The following is a 14,759-nucleotide window of genomic DNA, read 5'->3' as shown; positions in this document are numbered from 1 at the left end:
ATCCAAAGAGATGTCTCACACCCTAAGAGAAAACTCTATCTATCTACCCATTTTGTTTTATGAGCGGCATTGTGAGATATTTAGATAACTCAGAGCTGAGTGAATGGAGAGTTATTACATGATACAAATATATAATTTAGGAGATGATGGTCAGAAACATGTAAACTAAAGGAAAAAAGAAGTAATAGCTTTCAATTACATGAGTTTGTTTGTGGAATATACTGCATATATTCCAATATGTAATAGTTTTTCCTATGTTTTAGTGTTAAGAGTTGAGTGTATATGTGTGTGTGTTGGGGGAAGGGTACAAATAATAATGTAGGAAATCCAGAAGGATTTCTACTTAAGGTGACTTAACTTATGTGCCAAGAAATATATCTTATGTGGGTTGTCTCACACTTTGTGCTAAAATTGTCTCTATTGCCTTTTGTCAAAATGTTATGAGAAAAGGAAAAAAAATATAGGGATATATCCAGAGCTACAACCCTGGAGGCCTGTTTGTGGGTTCAGAATTTTTCGAGATCAACCAAAGAACTTGTATGCATATATGCATAACCAGGGACACAGATAATAGGGTGGCAAAGGCCTGGGGTGGGGCCCAGAGGTGGGCTAGAAGAGGTCATGGGGGGCGGGGGCGACATATGTAATACTTTCAACTATAAAGATAGAAATTTTTTTCATTGAGATAAACACAGTTATTTTCACATTTGACAATAATTGTAAAACAACAAGGCCATTTCATTCATTACAGTGTGCCTGAGTAATCTTCATTCATTGTTTTCTTAGGAATATGTTACATACTATACACTTAAGACCCTACAAACATACATATATTTAATGTCCATTTATCTGAACCTTTATGCAAAAAAGAGTAAGAACAAGAGAAATCTGAAACAAATGCAAACAATGCAAAATTATCACTGCTATAAATGACAAATGCCCTGAGAAAACTCAATGCAACACTTACATATGCTTATGTAAGATTTAAGTAGTGAAATTTTACAAAATTTATTGGCAATTACAGAGAGCAGGAACAGATGCAGCAGGTTCCAGCAGGGCTTTACTTGGTGCCAGTGTACCCCTGGCAGCTGCTGCTCGTGTTGCCCACAGAGGATACTAGAGTGGCCTCTGTATCGAGAAACTCATCTTTTGTGAGCCGTACCTTTTTACTGAAGGAAGCTAATAAGAATTTACACACACACACCCACACACACACACACACACACACACACACACACACACACACACGTGCGCGTGCGCGCATGCACTTCTGTGTAAAGGAATGTTCATAAATTCTGGGCCCTTTTTGACCCTGAAGTAAACCCAGAATCAGGTGAGCACAGGGCAAGGGGAGTCAGTGGCCAGATGTTTCTCAACAGTATCTCTCTACCATCAGTTTTTCCAACACTCCAGAATGACCTTTTCCCTCTATGGCATAACCATTGTGCAGTGCAGAGCCAAACGCTATACCTAAGATTATATCTCCTTTGTTGTGCAACTTTTAAAAAATTCCTACTTGCTTTTCTCTTTTCCACTCCTTGACTTTATGATCCCCTTATTTTTCACAAACTCCCCTTGGTGTAAGGACACAAGATTCCAGGCTTGTTACACAACTATCATCTTGACTCTTCACTGTTTTCCCACAATGGACCCCTGTTTTTCTGGGCACAATGTCTTTCTCATTCTTCTTTCGCTGGAGCAGACCCTCAAGTAATGAAGATGGTCAGCCATGTATGTATGTGTGTCATAAATATGACAAAGAAACCACAGTCATTGTCCCTTTCCACATATTGACTGCTTTTCTTAGCATGATTCTAGATCAAGGATCTTTGTATGTTTTGGAAGCTCTGACTACAGCTAGGTAAATTAGTTGTTGTTGTGTTGTTGTTTTTTTTGCCTTTTATTCTCCTAAATTTTGTGTGTTGCAAAAACCTTATCAATGAATGAAAATAAAGAAAAATCCCAAACATTCCACCCATGATTTAAATTTCTCCTGTGTCAAGGGAACTTGGGGGATAGTGAAATATTTTATATCTTGTTTACATAACTATATTCATTTGTCAAAACTCACCCAAACTGTATTCTTTAACAGAGTGAATTTTACTTTCTATAAAGTATATTTCAATAAACCTGATCAAAACCAAAATGCCTTTCTATGCCCTCCCTTGCAGACATAATTTTATGGTGTTACTAGAGGCTCGGTGCATGAAATTCATGCATGGGGGGGAGGAGTCCCTCAGCCTGACCTGCACCCTCTTCAATCCAGAACCCCTCGGGGGATGTCTGACTGCCGGTTGTCCGGGACCGCTGGCTCCTAACCACTTGCCTGCCTACTGGCTTGATCGCCGCCTAACCACTCCCCTGCCAGCCTGATGGTCCCCAACTGCCCTCCCTTGCCAGCCTCATGGCCCCCAACTGCCCTTCCCTGCTGGCCTGATGGCCCCTAACCACCTCTGTCTTGGTCCCCACCACTGTAGCTTTGTCTGGAAGGAAGTTGGACAGTAGGAAGATGTCCGGTCTCCTGGTCTAATTAGCATATTACCCTTTTATTAGTATAGATAAACAGTGTACATATACTTTTTAGTACTGTATTGCCACATAATTCTTTAAATACTTTTCCATGTTGTTACTGTCCTGAAGCAGTGATTCTGAGAAAGGTTAGGCTCTGTAACCACTATACAGAAAGTATGGCCAAACCAGTGAGATTATAACATCTGGTAAAAATAGTGTTCTTTAAACTCTTCTTGGTGTTGCCAAAGTAGTTCATTATAAAATTAATGTAAAAGTACCACCACTCACAAATTCAGATTTAATCATAGGGGATGTGGAGTAGTTATGAGAATGTGTCCAAGTGCACATATGGTAACTGATCAGGAGCTGACTCTCCTGAGGCAGGACCTACAACAAGTCACTGTCAGGTTTCTCTTCTTTCTCCCTGTGGGCGCATCAGTGTGAAAGGCCAAGTTCACCCATACCAAGTTCACCAAGGCTCAAATTCTTCACAGTGAGCCTCACTGCTGGCCCACCAAATGGCCCTCCTGAAAGCAATCATTGGATACTTTCTGATTACTTCCCTCCCATTTCTTAAATTATGATGGCCCATCTCATTGTAATGCCACACTCCTAAAACCCAGAAGGTTCTGCAAACACGAAACTCTGGCAGCCCCAGAAGGCAGGCACAGACTGATGGTATAGGTCAATACTGGACACTGTAAAGGACAAATACTACCATTTCCTACCAGGGGAGGAAGAGAGTAATCAAACATGGCCCTTAAATGTGAGAACTTGAGATGGAGTTAGGAAAACCATAATGACTTACACAAGACCAGGAGAGTATCACTAAAGTCATGATCTGGAGCCATGGAAACTCTGACAACTCTGGCACCATGAGAGTTGAGAACACGAGGGAGCTCACAGCGAGTGAGACAAAGGGTTCAGGCTATGAGCTGATGCCTTCCTAGAAGCAAGATCCTGAAAGAAATGCACTATTTGGACAGGTGAACTGGACATCTCAGATGAGGGGGCAGCGCGGAGAGCAGCACAGATGAAGGAAATAGCTCTGCAAATGGAGATTGGTCAGAGCTCTCAGGTGGGGAAGGCAGAGGGGAGAGGACTGGACCTGGGAGGGTTTCTTCTCAGTGTGCAACTTCTGATGCTGAATGAAACTTGTGCTCAATTTGAAGGTTTTCCCATGTACCTTACACAAGGTTTTTCCCCCAGTGTGAACTCGCTGATGCTGAGCCAAGATTATTTTCTGATTGAACGTACTCCTCGTATTCCTAAGATTTCTCATACTCCTCGTATTCCTAAGATTTCTCCCCAGTGTGGATTCTCAGATGTATAATAAAATGGGAGCTACAACTGAAAGTTTTTCAACATTCACTGCATTTATAGAATTCTTCCCCATGGTGGAACCTCTGGTGCTGGAGAAACACTGAACTCCAGCAGAAAGCCTTGCTGTACTCCTTATAGTCATAGGGTTTCTTTCTAGTGTGAACTCACTCATGGATGATGCACTCATAGCTATACCTGAATGCCTTCCCACAGTATTTACATTTAGAGGGTTTCTCCCCGGAGTGACTTCACTGCTTTTGAGTTGTAGCTGAAGATATTCCCACAGTCCTTACATTCATAGAGCTTCTGTCCATCATGGAGTTTCTGATGCTAAAGGAGGTGGGGATTCTGACTGAAGGCTTGTCCACATTCCTGACATGAGTGTGGTTTTTCTCCACTGTGGATTTTCTGGTGCTGTGACAGTTTTGAGTCATATCTGAAGGCTTTCCCATAGGCTTTGCATTTGTTGGGCTTCTCATTGTGAATTCCCTGATGCAGGTGAAGGTATGAAGGCTGATTGAAATATCTGCCACATTCACCACATTTAAAACACACCTATTTTATAGGGGGCCTGGCTGGGTGGTGAGATGTGTGATGACACCACTGCTTCCTTCCAATTTTCTGGCTATCCCTTCTCTTTCGATGGTGGAGAATTTGTGATCCTGGACTGTGAAGTCTGTGAAATCTTTTTTCTTTGTCATGTCATACAGCAGTGGCTTCTCTAAGCTATTTTTAAAGTGATGGTGCTGGGAGGCATCCCCCAGCTGCATTTCTGCTATGAGCCTGGAGGACTCTGGTTCTTTAGGAATGTTCAGCTTTGGAGTTTGCTCCTCATTCTCAGTGTTAGTTTTACCATCTGTGCTGATACCTCCTGGGGCCTCTCCCCACCTGACTGTCTAGGCCCCATGGTACTTCCCCTTGCTCCAGCTGGAATATCAGATCTGGTTTTGGAAATGGAAATGCCGTCAAGGAAGTTATGTTTGCATAATTCTCCAGCATCACCTCCCTTACATGGCCCTCTGCACAGAGTCCAGAATGGCCCATTGATCCCTCAAAGGTCACTGATTCTTTTATAATAGCCTCTTATGTTCTTACTAGAGGCCCGGTGCATGAAATTCATGCACTTGGGGGTGGGGGGTCTCCTAGCCGGGCCTGTGCCCTCTCACAGTGTGGGAGCCCCACGACCAATTGCCCCAAAGAGGTAAGCCGGAGCTGGGGGTCCCACCTCCGCACTGTGTGGAGCCGTTGAGACCTGCCTCCACGCCGCACACGCAGCATCAAGTCCCCACCCACCCATGCGCGCCTCGCCATGCATGCAGCCCCGCCCACCCTCGTGTGCCCACTGCGCACACAGCCTCCTGGTGATGGATTGTGATGGCATGAGGGCGTGATGACCATTTGCATATTAGCTCTTTATTATATAGGATGCTTTCTTGCCAGATGCCTTTGGAGCAGGTGCTTTCTGGGCTGGAGTTTTCAGACCCTTCTGAGCTTTTGGAGGTGCTGCCTTCTGGTCTGCAGCTTTCTGAGTGGGAACCTTCTTGTCTGCACAGTCACCTTTTTTGCTGGAACCTTTGCAACAGCTGCTGCAGATGTGCCTTTAGTGGCAGGTGCTTTTTTTAGGAAAAGCTTTCAGGAGAGCTGCCTTTTGAAGCTTCCTAACTTCAAACTTGATTATTGGGTTCTTCAGTTTCTTTGCCTTCATGGTTTTAAAAAGATTGAAATCTGCATTTTGGCTTTCTTTTCTCTGGCTTGAATCTTCTTGGCCTATTTTGTGGTTGCCTGTTTTGTATTGATATCTGCTTTCTGCCAGGCTTATCGAACATACCTCTAGTGGACATTGTGTAGCACTTGAGGATAAAGTCAGTGAGCTGCATGCATTTGACAGGTATAATCTGTCTCTTTACTGGAGTGCAAGGTCCATCAGCCAAAGCCCTGTTTGTTTGTTTTTACAAACATTTGATTTTTTAAAAGTCTTTTTCTCTTTTAAAAATACATTTTTATTGATTTCAGAAAGGAAGGGAGAGCGAGAGAGAGATAGAAACATCAATGATGAGAGATAATCATTAATAGGCTGCCTCCTTTACTCCCCCTACTGGGGATTGAGCCTGAAACCCAGGCATGTGCCCTGACTGGGAATCAAACTATGAGCTCCTGGTTCATAGGTTGATACTCAACCACTGAGCCACACTGGCCAGGCAACCAAAGTCCTGTTTTGATTGGGAACATCTACTCGTGACCAGCTTCCCAGTATGAGGCCCACAGGAGATGTAAGCTTACTCCATGAAGCACCTGAGCATCACGGACTACATAAGGTTTGCTAGGCACCTTTCTGCACCCCTGCCTGGGTGGTGGTGGGGCTGCATGGCTGCCAGACCCAGAGCCTGACATCTGAAAATTTTTAAAAGCTCATAATAAAATAAATTTTACTAATATTGAAAATACATAAAATAACTTAGACAGCATTATAGAGACATACTTTACATTTAATATAACTCTGTTTAAAATGTATAGTTCAGCTTTGGCTGGTGTTCTCAGTGGCTAGAGAATTGTCCTTAACTGAAGGGTCTTGGTTTCAATTCCCAGTCAAGGGCACATACCTGGGTTGCAGGTCCAATCCCTGGCCCAATTGGGGCACATGAGGGAGGCAACCAATCGATGTGTCTCTCACATTGAAGTTTCTCTCTTTTCCTCCCTTACACTATCTCTAAAATCAATGGAAATATATCCTCAGGTAAGGATTAACAAAAACAAACAAAAAAAATTAAAATGTACTGTTCAATAGTTTTTAGCATATTTATAGCATTGTATAACCATCACTATAATTTAATTTTAGAACATTTCAACATGATAAGAAATGCCATTAGCATTCACTTCCCATTCCCCGGCCCTAGCCAACCACTAATCTGTCTTTTCTATTAATTTGCCTATTGTAGGCATCTTATATGATAGGTGCATTTTGGAGATTGACTTCATTTACTATAACTTTTGTTTTTTACTTTAACTTTTTATAATTATACAAGGAAATCATTTCAGAATTTTTTAACAGATTTTTTAAAAGAAAATTAAAATCCTATCAAATCACTACTAAGAGAACAACTTTAAATCATTTTTCTGTTTCTTTGCAGTCTTTTTTTATTCATTTGTTATTTCATTAATTTGTTTAGCAAACATTTATTGAGTATGTGGTATGGGTCAGTCACGGGGCTGGGCACTGGACATACCGAGGTACAGAAGATGAGCAATTTAGTGTTGTTGATGGAATAACTAATAACCATTGCAGTGAGTACTACAAGTGAGAAGTACAGACTGCTTGTATTATGCAACATCGACCTAATTTAATTTTTTTAAAGAAGCTATTTATGCCTATGTATTTTAAATAATTGGGATGCTGTGGCACACAAAGTTGAGTAGCATTTTTAGAAAAACCTGCATCATGAATACTTTACCATTTATTTAAATATTCTTTGAAAATACTATTTTTAATGTCTCCATAATTTTCTCCTGGATGGAAATACCAAATGTGTTAGAAATTTGAACAGTTCCTGGAATTTAAATTGCTCATAAGTGGCTTTCATCCTGAGACTTAAAGTGACAAAAGCTTATGTGTGAAAGCATATGAATTTATAACCAAGACCTGCCAATTAATTTCTCTTAATATGTGTCTGCCCTGTACCTTTGTTTCTAAGATCTAGAATCAGAACTTAGGATTTATGGCTCCTGGAGATAAAATGGTGATGATAGTATCCCTTGATTTAATCATCACTCCCACGTTAAGATATGTGAAAAATTTCAGAGAAATCCAATAGAAGAGATGGCAAAAATGACTGCTGACTCCAAATTGAGAGCTCTTTCTGGGCTTATAGGTATTTGGGTGACTAGGGGAAGTTAGGAAAAGAAATTGTTGAAAACCAACTTTTTAAAGAAATGGTGTTGTTTGGGAAGTATTCTCTTTGATTTTTATTTATGAGTTTATTTGCCCTTTATTTTTCCTTTTCCAATTTTTTTCTTTCTCCTTTTTTAGTTTATTTTTGTATGTTCCCATCTTGTTTTCTAGGACATGCCCTCTATTTATCTGAGATCATTTTTTCATGTGCAGATTTGCAGGTCAGATCTATTGTCAGCTGTCTTACTGGGGTCAAAGTCATCCAAACATAAATACACTTGGTTTCTTGCTTTTCTCCTACCCGTTGTGTGTCCCCTCCTTTGATTTTTGGGGCTGTTTGTTCCATCTGCCCTCTTCCTTGACTTTCTTGGTCATAGCGTTTCTTTTTTATTCAGTGCTACAGCTGTTCCTTTTCATGCTATTGTGCTTTGGTGTTCTGTACTACTTCCCCACCCCCACCCCCTCTCTTTCTTGTTGTGTATTTAATGTGTTCACCTTGGCTCTGCTCATTCATGCTCCTGAAATTCTGCAGAAGCTTCTCACGCATTCTCTGTAGACTTCCAGGAGTGCAGAGAAATTTAAAGGGAAGGGAAGAACAGCTGTTGTAGTCACTGATGGAGCAGCAGCTTCAAATGTAGATTCACTTAGAAAAGGGACTAACTGAAGAAGGAAATTTCCCTAACGTGGTCCTCCCATTAAGAAGTTCCCTGGGGAGAAACCAAGATGGCGGCATAGGTAAACACCTAAACTGCTGCCTCGGACAACAATTTCAAAACTACAACTAAAAGACAGAACGGACACCATCCAGAACCACAGGAAAGCTGGCTGAGTGAAAATTCTACAACTAGAAGGAAAGAGAAAAGCTCACAGAGAATTGGAGGTACAGCAAAGGGTCTTTGTGAGCGCAGAAAGGAAGGGTGGCTGAGAGCCTGGCTGACTTTCTCTGGCGGAAGGGGGAAGGAAGCCCCCGACCGCACTGAACCCCAGTTCTGACTGCACTGAACCCCAGTTCCTGGTGAGCCCCTGGGGACCCATGCTCTTACGGGGGGAGTCTGGACTCTCGGGCGGAGACTCGAGCTGGGAAAGGCAGAAGTCTGAAGGTGCGCGCGTGCCAGTGCACACAAAGGCTGCGGAGGTTGCCACAGGCTTTCCCTAGCAGAAGGGAGTTGGAGGCTCCTGACTGCACTGGGCCCCAGTTCTGACTGCACTGAACCCCGGTTCCAGGCGAGCCCCTGGGGACCCACGCTCTTGTGGGGGGAGTCTGGACTCTCAAGTGGAGACTCAGGAGCCAGGGAAGGCAGAGGTCTGAAGGTGCGCACGTACACGCAAGGGCAAGGCTGACGGGAAGCCAAGACTGAGACTCCACCCCATCCAAGCTGAGCACAGAGGCTATTGCAATTTGGCAAGTCTAATCCTATAAGGCTGTCTCCAGCACCGAACTTCTCCCAGCATAGACACAGCTGATCCTTACAGCCAACTGGCCTGGAGGTCAATTCTTCCCAGTGATACCAACAACAATAAAGACTTAATTACAACAAGGCTGTACACACAGTCCACAAAGGGGTGCACCAAGAGTGTCCACCTCAGGTTAACTGGGGAGGCAGACCCACTGGGCCATATTGGAAACCTACCACACAAATCTACCTTACCAACTCAGGGAAGCAGTGAAAATGCGGCGTCAAAGAATCAGATCACAAACGAAAGAAATGGAGGAAAACAAATGACTGGATATAGAATTCAAAACCACGGTTATAAGGCTTTTTAAGAATATCCTAGAAAAGGCCGATAAATATAACGAGACACTCGAAGATATGAGAAAGGACCAACTAGAAATTATTTCACTGACTGAAATAAAAAATATTATACAGAGACCCAGAAACAGAATAGAGGAACACAAGAATCAAGTCAAAGAATTGAAATACAAAGAAGCAAAAAACACTCAACCGAAAAAGCAAAAAGCAAAAAAAAAAAAAAAATCCAAAAAGTTGAAGATAATGTAAGAAGACTCTGGGACAACTTCAAGCGTACCAACATCAGAATTATGGGGGTGCCAGAAGAAGAGAGAGAGAAAGATACTGAAAACCTATTTGAAGAAATAATGACCGAAAACTTCCCCCACCTGGTGAAAGAAATAGACTTACAAGTCCAGGAAGTGCACAGAACCCCAAACAAAAGGAATCCAAAGAGGACCACACCAAGACACATCATAATTAAAATGCCAAGAGCAAAAGACAAAGAGAGAATATTAAAAGCAGCAAGAGAAAAACAGTTAATTACCTACAAGGGAGCACCCATACGACTGTCAGCTGATTTCTCAACAGAAACTATGCAGGCCAGACGGGAGTGGCAAGAAATTTTCAAAGTGATGAATAGCAAGAACCTACAACCAAGATTACTCTACCCAGCAAAGCTATCATTCAGAATTGAAGGGCAGATAAAGAGCTTCATAGATAAGAAAAAGCTGAAGGAGTTCATCACCACCAAACCAGTATTATATGAAATGCTGAAAGGTATTCTTAAAGAAGAGGAAGAAGAAAAAAGTAAAGAGAAAAATTATGAACAACAAATACATATCTATCAACAAGGGAACCTAAAAATCAAGTGAATTAAAAACCTGAGGAACAGAATAATCTGGTGAATATAATAGAATCAGGGGCATAGAAAGGGAGTGGACTGATAATTCTCAGGGGGAAAGGGGAATGGGGGGTTCATGAAGAGACTGGACAAAAATCATACACCTATGGATAAGGACAGTGGCGGGGAGGTAAGGGGAGAAGGTGGGGTGGGAACTGGGTGGAGGGGAGCTATGGGGGGAAAAAGGAGAAATAATTGTAATAATCTGAATAAAGATTTATTTAAAAAAAAAAAAAAGAAGTTCCCTGACTTCAGCATTTTCAAAGAAGACCTCTACATATAGGCTGATCCTCCAAGTATTATTATTAATGGGGCCACACCCAATTTTTCCCATAAATGGAATTGACTATTTTAGCTACTTGTAATGGGGGTGGGGCGGGCATTAATTCTAGAAGGCAGCTTAAAGCCACTTCGAAATGGTTTTAAAATTTTCATACACATGATTTTCCTTGATACTCCATATGACAAAATGGTTATTCAAGCTCTCTTACCCAAGCTTTCAGGAAGAGAGGGTCAGAGAATCAATATGACAAAACCTTGTGGGGCTACTACAAGCCATATACTTGGTCAAATGTGGGAACTTATAGGTGAGTGGAACTTAGAGTAACTGTCTGGTCATAGCCTAACACAGAACTTGTATTCTTTTATCAGTTCATTCACTTGTTTATGTAACGTGAATGAACAAAGTCTTAGTCCTTGATCTCAAGTAGTTTATTGCCTAACTGTTGCTTTAAATAAGGGGTTTGCAAACTCCCATTTTACATATAGAAAAAATGGCATGTAAAAACCATTACATATCATGGTATGTAAGATTCCAGATTGATTCAAAATGTTTGAAATAACCAAGGGCTTTCAACAGTGGTCCTACCTACTATAATTGGAATATTGGATTGGATGATTTCTAAAGCCCCTTTCAATTATTAAAAAGATTGTTTTCTGATTTTATTTATGTCTCATTTATCAGTTGCTCTCCATCAATGAGTCATAAACCTGAAAGGCATTTACATAACTCAGACAAGATAAAATTATAATTTCTATACCAAAACATCACATTTTCTTTTTTTTTTAAATTATATTTTATTGATTTTTTACAGAGAGGAAAAGAGAGGGATAGAGAGTTAGAAACATCAATGAGAGAGAAACATCGATCAGCTGCCTCCTGCACACCTCCTACTGGGGATGTGCCCGCAACCAAGGTACGTGCCCTTGACCGGAATCAAACCTGGGACCCTTCAGTCCACAGGCCAACGCTCTATCCACTGAGCCAAACCGGTTTTTGGCCACATTTTCTTTTTAGTTATAACAAATGGTAGTGGATATATGACCTGGGTTTGTCCTTATAGATTAATGTAATTTTGGGGGGACTTTGATTAATTATCTATATACATATATAAAAGGCTAATATGCAAAGTGTCCCCTCGGGAGTTCCATAGGGAGAACGGGAGTTCGATTGCTTGCTATGACGTGCACTGACCACCAGGGGGCGGCACGGAACATGGTGAGCGACCAGCGGCGGTGACGGGGTACTGAGGGGGTGAGGGAAAAAGGAGGTGGGGAGGCGGGGGAACCTGATCAGCCCTGATCACCAGCCAGGCCTACAGACCCTACCCATGCATGAATTTCATGCACCAGGCCTCTAGTATCTAAATAATTCACATTTCTTAATAATTGGATATTTATTTATTTTTATTTTTTTATTACTTTTTTTTTATTAAGGTATTATATGTGTACATATCTTACCATTGCCCCCCCACCCACTCCCATACATGCCATCACCCCCCAATGTTTTGCATCCGTTGCTTACTCTTATATGCATGATTATAAGTCCTTCAGTTGATCTCTTATTTCCCCCACCTCTCCCTAACCTTACCGCTGTAATTTGACAGTCTGTTTGATGATTTACTGCCTCTGTATCTATCTTTTTGTTCATCAGTTTATAATGTTTTTCATTATCCCCAAATGAGTGAGATCATGTGGTATTTTTCTTTCATTGACTGGCTTATTTCACTTAGCATAATGTTCTCTAATTCCATCCAGGTGCCTACAAATGGTAGTAATTCCTTCTTTTTTATGGCAGCATAGTATTCCATTGTGTAGATGTACCATAGTTTTCTGATCCAGTCATCTGCTGACGGGCACCTAGGTTGTTTCCAAATCTTAGCTATTGTAAATTGTGCTGCTATGAACATAGGGGTGCATATATCCTTTCTGATTGGTGTTTCTAGTTTCTTAGGATATATTCCTAGGAGTGGGATTACTGCGTCAAATGGGAGTTTCATTTTCAGTTTTTTGAGGAAACTCCATACTGTTCTCCACAATGGCTGCACCAGTCTGCATAAAAAAAGACCCCGTATAGCCACAGCAATCCTGAGAAAGAAGAAGAAAGTAGGAGGGATCTCAATACCAGATTTCAAGCTGTATTACAAAGCCACTGTCCTCAAAACAGCCTGGTACTGGCACAAGAACAGACATATAGATCAATGGAATCGAATAGAGAATCCAGATATCGACCCAAACCAATATGCGCAATTAATATTTGACAAAGGAGGCATGAGCATACAATGGAGTCAAGACAGTCTCTTCAATAAATGGTGTTGGGAAAATTGGACAGATACATGCAAAAAAATGAAACTAGATCACCAACTTACACCATACACAAAAATAAACTCAAAATGGATACAGGACTTAAATATAAGACGGGAAACCATAAAAATACTAGAGGAATCCATAGGCAGCAAAATCTCAGACATATGCCAAAAGAACTTTTTCACTGATACTGCCCCTAGGGCAATGGAAGCCAAAGAGAAAATAAACAAATGGGACTACATCAAAATAAAAAGCTTTTGCACAGCAAAAGAAACCATCAACAAAACAATAAGAAACCCCACTGTATGGGAGAACATATTTGCAAATGTTATCACTGATAAAGGTTTAATCTCCAACATCTACAGGCAGCTTATACAACTTAATAAAAGGAAGATCCAATAAAAAAATGGGCAACGGACCTAAATAGAATCTTTTCAAAAGAAAACAGAAGGAAGGCCAAGAGACACATGAAAACATGCTCAAAGTCACTTATTATCCTAGAGATGCAAATCAAAACGACAATGCGATACCATCTCACACCTGTTAGAATGGCTATCATCAACAAATCAACAAACGACAAGTGTTGGCGAGGATGCGGAGAAAAATAATTGGATATTTAAATCAAAAGTCTGTCATTACCTTTGCACAGTCTGAAATAAACTACTTCGTTGATATGATCAGTATGTTTTCACATTCTATGTGTTGAAAATACTAATTAATTAAGTACCAAAAATAATTATATTTCGAATAAAATTCATGTTGGTAGAGAGATTAAAATATTATATTATATTATATTATATTATATTATATTATATTATATTATATTATTCAGGTTAGAAGTGATGCAAAAGAAAAGAAGCTCATACATTTTCTTATATCTTGTCTTTTTGCTTGGATACCACACTGGAATTTCCTTTCGCATCTGCAGAGTATCTGAGTACTTCATATTTTTAACAACTGTTGTCACCTCAGAATCTTGTTGTGATAAATAAATGTTGGCTGAAAGAAGGTATAGAAGAATGTGGATCAGCTCTGAATGGCTCAGAAGTTAGGCTTACAGTATAGAGCTATCAAATCTTAGCTAGTGATGTTTGGTTCCAGTAAATATAACAGAAGGGACAGTAAAGAAGGATAAATAGATTTTTTTCATATTAATAGTGACAAGATATACTTGAATCGAAAATGATAATTTAGTGGTCCTTTATGTAGTGATGATTTGAAAATTAGAGTAAGATTCAATATACTTAACATGCAATGAAGTGAAGAGGCAACAGGAAAGTATGATTTTTCCCTTCAAAGGCTCCCTTTTGTATGTTGGATTGGAATACCTCCTGTACCTCTAATGATGTACTGATCAGTATTTCTCAAGGGAATGGTTGGCAAAGAAATTTATATAGGAATTGAAATCTAACTAGAATTGTTTTATTTTTTTAAAAAATATATTTTATTGATTTCAGAGAAGGGAGAGGGAGAGAGAGATAGAAGCATCAATGATTACAGAGAATCATTGATCGCCTGCCTCCTGCAGGTCCCGCACTGGGGATTGAGCCTGCAACGTAGGAATGTGCTCTGACCAGGAATTGAACCATACCCTCCTGGTTCATAGGTCAATGCTCAACCACTGAGCCATGCCAGCCAGGCTAACTAAAATTGTTTTAGACATACATAAAAACACATGTTTTTGCTTGTATATATTTTCCATTTAAGAGATGCTTTAAATTTACTATTAGCACTCTGTTGTATTTCTTCCATAAACTCAGCATATTTTATTTTAAGCTTTTATGTTACAGAATGGTTTATATCACCCATCTATATATAT

General features: G+C 40.5%; 1 protein-coding gene and 1 pseudogene across 2 annotated transcripts in view; one reads left to right on the top strand and one right to left on the bottom strand.

Moving 5' to 3' along the window:
• SLC44A5 (solute carrier family 44 member 5) overlaps positions 1-14,759 on the top strand; it is a 333,802-nt gene that overhangs the window by 85,895 nt on the left and 233,148 nt on the right. The gene's annotated exons all lie outside the window — the stretch shown is intronic.
• Positions 5,240-8,095, bottom strand: LOC308242578 (annotated as a pseudogene). The gene is made up of 2 exons: positions 8,022-8,095; positions 5,240-5,769 (listed from the first exon to the last, which is right to left on the bottom strand). The product of its transcript is annotated as an uncharacterized misc_RNA (transcript).

The sequence above is a fragment of the Plecotus auritus genome (assembly GCF_963455305.1).
Source record: "Plecotus auritus genome assembly, chromosome: 2".
NCBI classification, from domain to species: Eukaryota; Metazoa; Chordata; class Mammalia; order Chiroptera; family Vespertilionidae; genus Plecotus; species Plecotus auritus.
The sequence above is the reverse complement of the archived record's forward strand: the minus strand, read 5'-3'. Positions and strand labels throughout refer to the sequence as shown.